This window comes from Cryptotermes secundus, unplaced genomic scaffold, assembly GCF_002891405.2.
Source record: "Cryptotermes secundus unplaced genomic scaffold, Csec_1.0 scaffold612, whole genome shotgun sequence".
NCBI classification, from domain to species: domain Eukaryota; kingdom Metazoa; phylum Arthropoda; class Insecta; order Blattodea; family Kalotermitidae; genus Cryptotermes; species Cryptotermes secundus.
In genome coordinates this window covers 853819-859818 of record NW_019729902.1, presented here as the reverse complement: position 1 = coordinate 859818, position 6000 = coordinate 853819, and the positions used below count along the sequence as shown (strand labels likewise).

General features: G+C 43.8%; 1 protein-coding gene across 7 annotated transcripts in view; it reads right to left on the bottom strand.

The window, feature by feature from the left end:
* The window catches only part of LOC111865773 (semaphorin-1A), a 566056-nt gene that overhangs the window by 91821 nt on the left and 468235 nt on the right, over positions 1-6000 (bottom strand). The window lies entirely within an intron of this gene.

Below are 6000 nucleotides of genomic sequence, written 5' to 3'. Positions count from 1 at the left end.
ACTAAGTCCCTTGTACTGCGGCCACTTCTGGCCTATTGTACCAGCCCCAGATGATAGGTGAGGGTGATTGTGGAGCAATTGGTGGAATGAAGATTGGCAGGGTAAACCGAAGTACTCGGAGAAAACCTGCCCCAGCGCCAATTTGTCCACCACAAATCCCACTTGACCAGACCCGGGATCGAACCCGGGCCGGCGCGGTGGAAAGCCAGCGACTAACCGCTTGAGCTATGGCGCGGCCTAAAGTTGGCGCTAACTTCGCCGACAAGCGGCGGTCGTTCGGTGGGTACAATTCGCTTGCGGACTACTACGCTGGTAAGTATATCGATAATGCTGTGCGCCTATATTCCCCGAGTTCGATGCTTACCTGGGTTACCGGCTGTCCTTACCCTACCTCCATTCTTTTGTCGCTCTGGCGAATGCAGCATAATATCGTCATACAGGTCACGGCAGCCAGTCCATTCCATATCCTTATGCAATCACTATTCATGCTTATCTTCTTATCTGAATCCTCACTGTATAGCTCCTACAGTTCGTTAAGTGCCATTACGTAACCGAGGGACCCCTAATTTCAGATCCCGCAGCAGAACGGCAGACAGTAATGTTGCGCGATCATATCTACAACTAAGATCGGATCTGTAGCGAAATTAAAACACGTTTTTATACCATTATTCTTTGTTGTTCTTTTTTTGCTTGCTTATTTCTCTTATTTCACCCACGTGGTTTGTATGTGTAATGTCAGTGAACTCCTCTGTGGATGGAAAAGCTGAAAATCGATGGATCCTGGGGATTTTCTTTTTGCATGGGACAGATTCGTCATTGCCAAGCCAACCATAAATTTACTGGAAACTAACTTCATGAGATATTTGACGAAAACTCCTTTGTAATGTGTTCCACCGCTGTATTGCTGTAGGCTCTATTAAACTTCAGGTTATTGGGAACGGAATCAGTTCCAGTAAGCTCGGCAGATGCAACTGAAGCTAATAATGATGTTCTTTGTTACTTCTGGTTAAACTAGTGGTAAAACGGGGTAGTGAAACACAGACGTCGGGTGTCAGAGACAGGGGAAGAATATATGAGCCTGGAATGAGAGAACTCTAAACTAATTACCTGAATATACACGATAAAGTAAAAGAATAAATAATTAAATTTGCGAAAAATGTGGGTCGGCTATGTAACTGAAAGAGATTACTGCACTTATACTGTAGACTTACACGAAGAGAGGAAAGGCCATATAAGTAGGTGCCAAGATACGTATTTGCATTAACATGAAATTACCTGATAAACCTATACGTTGAACACAAAGAAGAAAAACAAGGAAATATTTGGAAACAAAACTTCGGGTCATACAGATGTAACCGTGACTAATCCGCAAACGCAAATACAACCAGGTTAGTCTATATTGTTACGAGATTGTTACGGGACTCTAACCCTGGCGGTCACCGACATTTCTGAGGTTTCAGACGTCCTTATTATATTTAGGTTAATATCGGCCGCCTCTGTGGTCTTGTGGTCAGAGTTCCTGGCTACAGATTCAGAGGTCCGAGTTCGATTCCCAGCACTACCAGATTTTCTGTGAAGTAGTGGGTCTGGAACGGGGTCCACTCCGCCTCGTGAGGATAACTGAGGAGCTACTTGAATGGAAAAGTAGCGGCTCTGGTCTAGAATACCGAAATTAACGGCCGTGGGGATTCGTTGCGCTGACCACGCGACACCCTCTACACGCAAACGTTGGCACTAACTTCGCCGGCAAGCGGCGGTCGCTCGGTGGGTACGGTTCGCTTGCGGACTAAAATCACGGAATTTGGTTCAATATTGCGTTCCTCCCTGCCATCCATGATTTATAGTCAGGCCTCTTGTTTTCGCGCCACAGCTCAGTTCAGGTTGTGATGTTGGATTAACGAAATGATCTGATCTGCGTTCGAACTCTCGATTCAAGTGTCGAGCGACGGAAGATCATACACGCCTTAGATCACGATGGAAATCAGGATCAGCAGTGTGTGCCGTACTTGCACGATCAGCATGATCATGGCACTACCGAAACTTTTTATTTTGGTGATACCGCCCCAATTTGGGCCTTGGTTTACCTCCATGAAACTCTCTGTTTCACTTCGGATTACTAGATCTTAAGACATTCAGTAGAACTCATCAGCTCGTTGCAAGAAAAACGCACGCGCACACACAAACTAAACATCCATGCCCTGAGTGGCATTCGAACCCACGATCCCGGCTTCCGAGCGAGCGAAGACAGTACATGCCTTAGACCGCTCAGCTACTGTGACCGGCACCGGAACAAATTCCTCAGCAGAAAAATTTCTACTTAAACTAAATTACATCAACCCTATATACTCGTACGTGTATATTTTATTAAGTGAGAGGGTCATTCTTATACCTTATTTTACAGACCTATTGAATTTATAACATACCGGCAGGCTCAACTTACAAATAATCGATTCACCAATATCCGCATATACGAACAAAGGTAAGGATCATACTTAAATAATGCGATCATGCAAATCAGCCCCCTTTCTCGAAAATTACTTGCAATGGTCCCAAATGACCTAGTGCCATCGTCCCCCTACAAGGTCTGCACTGCCGCAGAAGTCCCCTTTTAACTCCCCGCTCTCTAACTGAAAGTCTCTCTCCTCAATATTCAAGAAAACAACAGAGGAAAACTGTTGACTTTGATTGTCTGCATTGCTTCATTACCTGCATTAAGCCACAACGTTGCCTTACAGCACTATGGATTTCAATTTGACTACATTTTAGCTGAATTGTGGGTTAAATATGCTACTATGTGCTGGCTTGGAAACCTAAACACCGCCCACAGCATCGTGCCTGTGGAAATTCGAGTTCCCAGTTTCTAACAAAAGAGTTATGAACTCTCGGATGGCAACAAGGGGACTTCCTGCAAAGTCAACTTGTGAATATGGAAGTTTCCTGAGATGTTCAACGGGGCATTTCATCATCACACATCACCCTCCTCCAGCTGACATTTATCAGAATTAATCTGGCTGTCAAATGACACCAGCGATTAAAGCATTAGGACGTCTCTCACTGTTAACTTGCTTCCTGGTTCTCTCGACAAGTGGAGAAAACTGGACGCACCGTGTATCCTATGTGTGTGAGCTATGTGCTCCTGTTATCTTCAAACACCAAGTTATGACTTCATTAGTATATTATATTTAATGTCGCTGCTTATCTTTAANACACAACACAAAATACACCAGACAGCACACGTATTAAAGATAAGCAGCGACACACACACAGAGAGCCTACATAGAACAATACCTGAACAGCAATAATACAAGAAGTGGCCGCTGCAGCACTATAGACATAGGGCGTGAACCCCAAGAAAATTTTAATTTTTAAAAATTTGGAAAAAGCAAAAGAACAGAACATTTATAGACATTTTAATTTGAATTGAAGTTTTAAAAAAGTGCCAATTTTAGAAATCAAATTGACGCGTGTAGGTTAACAAAGATTTTATAGCCTACATACATACAATTGGAAAGACTGGTGATTTTAAATTTTAAACTACGGGCAGTGTAGCAGCTACGTAAGAATACACACCTGATGATGGCCATTTAGGGCCGAAACATGTAGTGTGGAAGAAGGGAAGAAGAAAGAACTACAATTAAATTGTTGCACTTAAGACGGAGTTTGTCTCATATATATTATGACTTCATATTTTGTAATAGACCGCGCCAAATTATCTAAATTAATCTCTGGGTGATAAACGAGAAAACGTAATGGAATCACATTTTTCATAAAAAGGCTGTAACGGCCCCTAAATGCTCCAATTCAGTAACAATTATTTTACTTCCCGTCTTACCCTACATTTACACATCTGCGTCATTATCATTAAAGATGGTGGTAAGTTGCATGTAATAATTACACCGTTCATATCATTAAGAGTCACTGCACAGTACACTTCCTTGCCTGATTAATACAGCCTCAACTGAAAACTGAGGCACCACGCAAGCGTGTTGAATTCTGGCGTGGTCTGGTGACAAACAACGTCCCGTCAAAAGTGCTCAGGCAACGACTTAGGCCGAAAATTGCCCCACATTTTTGTTGTTTCCAAAATGAATCACTCATCTTGTAAGGAGTACGTGAGATTACACGTATATACTAGGGTAAGTCAATAAGCAGAGCACAACAGACCAATGTAGGTCGCGGTACAAGGGCCGAGAATGCCCACCCCTTATACATTAAAGTCAATAAGTAAGTTACAAATGGATATAGAACTTAAACAAATAAGAGAACTGATTTGAAAAATGCTTTTATTTCTCAACATAATCGCCCTGTACTTTGAGGCACTTGTCCCATCGTTTCACAAGACCCTGAAAACTAGCAGCATAAAATTCTTTCGGCTGCTGTCGGAGCCAGGCGTGTTCACACGGCATGGCCTACCTCATAATGCATGACAGGTTAGGTTTTCACAAAGTCTGTGCACGATGGGTGCCGCGGATGCTGACCCCACAACACAAAATGCAAAGAATGGGTCTGGCATTACAGCATCTCAGTCGCTACCACGATGAAGGACACGATATGCTAGCCCGAATTGTCACAGGCGATGAGTCTTGGGTTCACCATTACCAGCCCGAGACAAAGCGTGCATCAATGCAGTGGAAACATCCCGTGTCCCTGCCAAAAAGAAGTTTAAGGTGACACCATCCTCCAGGAAAGTGATGCTCACAGTCTTCTGGGATCAGGAAGGCATACTGCTCACCGCATTCCAGCCTCAAGGACAAACCGTAAATGCCGACTCCTACTGTAACATACCCAGGAAACTTCATAAGGCCATTCAACGGAAACATGCAACCCGTCATGCATTATGGGGTAGGCCATGCCGTGTGAACACGCCCGGTTCCGACAGCAGCCCAAATAATTTTGTGCTGCTGGTTTTCAGGGGCTTGTGAAACGACGGGACAAGTGCCTCAATGTACAGGGAGATTGTGCTGAGAAATAAAACCATTTTTCAAATCAGTACTCTTATTTGTTTAAGTTATATATCCGTTTGTAACTTGCTTACTGACTTACCTACGTATTAGAATGAAAGGGTTTTGGGAAGCGCTGATTTACCTTCTCCATCTTGTAAGGGGGGGGGGGAGATTGAGTCCACTTGGTACGTCGGCCATTAATTGGCCTACTGTACCAGCCCCGGATAATAGATGATGATGAATGTGCAGCAGTTGCTGGAATGAGAACTGGCAGGGCAAACCGAAGTACTCTGAAAAGAACTGCCCCAACGCAACTTTGTTCACTGCAAATCCCACATGACCTGACCTGGGCTCGAAACCGGGCCCCACATGCATTTCAACATTATATCCAAGGGCAATATTCTACCTGTACGCTGGTTCAGGATACGGCCCACTGGAGGTGTCTTGTGGACAAGGTAATGATTCTTCGGGGTCCCATAAAACGCCTTGAACTTGTTGACTAGCTGAACAACTAACGAAGGGCTGTGTTCGACTGAATCACATTACCAACTTCCCATCCCACTTAACCATAAGTATATAGCATACGAGGTGATATCGGAAAGTTCCCGGACTGTTATTGTTTTAACTGCCTCAGTGAAAGAAGATAAGATGGGAGGCCAAAGTCACACTTCCGAAATCGTATTGCATCAGTCTGCATGTGACACCGTGCTGTGAGCACGCACTGCTGTTACACGAGTGCTTTTTCGACTTTGTGTTTCGTTTTGCTTGCGATGGATGGCAAAATCGAACAATGTGTCTGAATTAAGTTCTAAGTGAAGCTCAGCAAATCCGCTACCGAAACTTTTGAAATGCTTCGTGAGGCTTTTAAAGAACATTCTTTAAGCTACAATGAGTGAGCATCATATTTTATTTTAATTTTCAAATGTGTTTAGTCGTTTTAATCACAAGGTGCCGGCAGAACCAAACAGATTAATTCAATGGACCACAGCTGGTACCCGGTGGCTGAGTCACAAATTCTCTGCTTTCCTAGGGACTGCTAAATCCAGTCCACATCTTC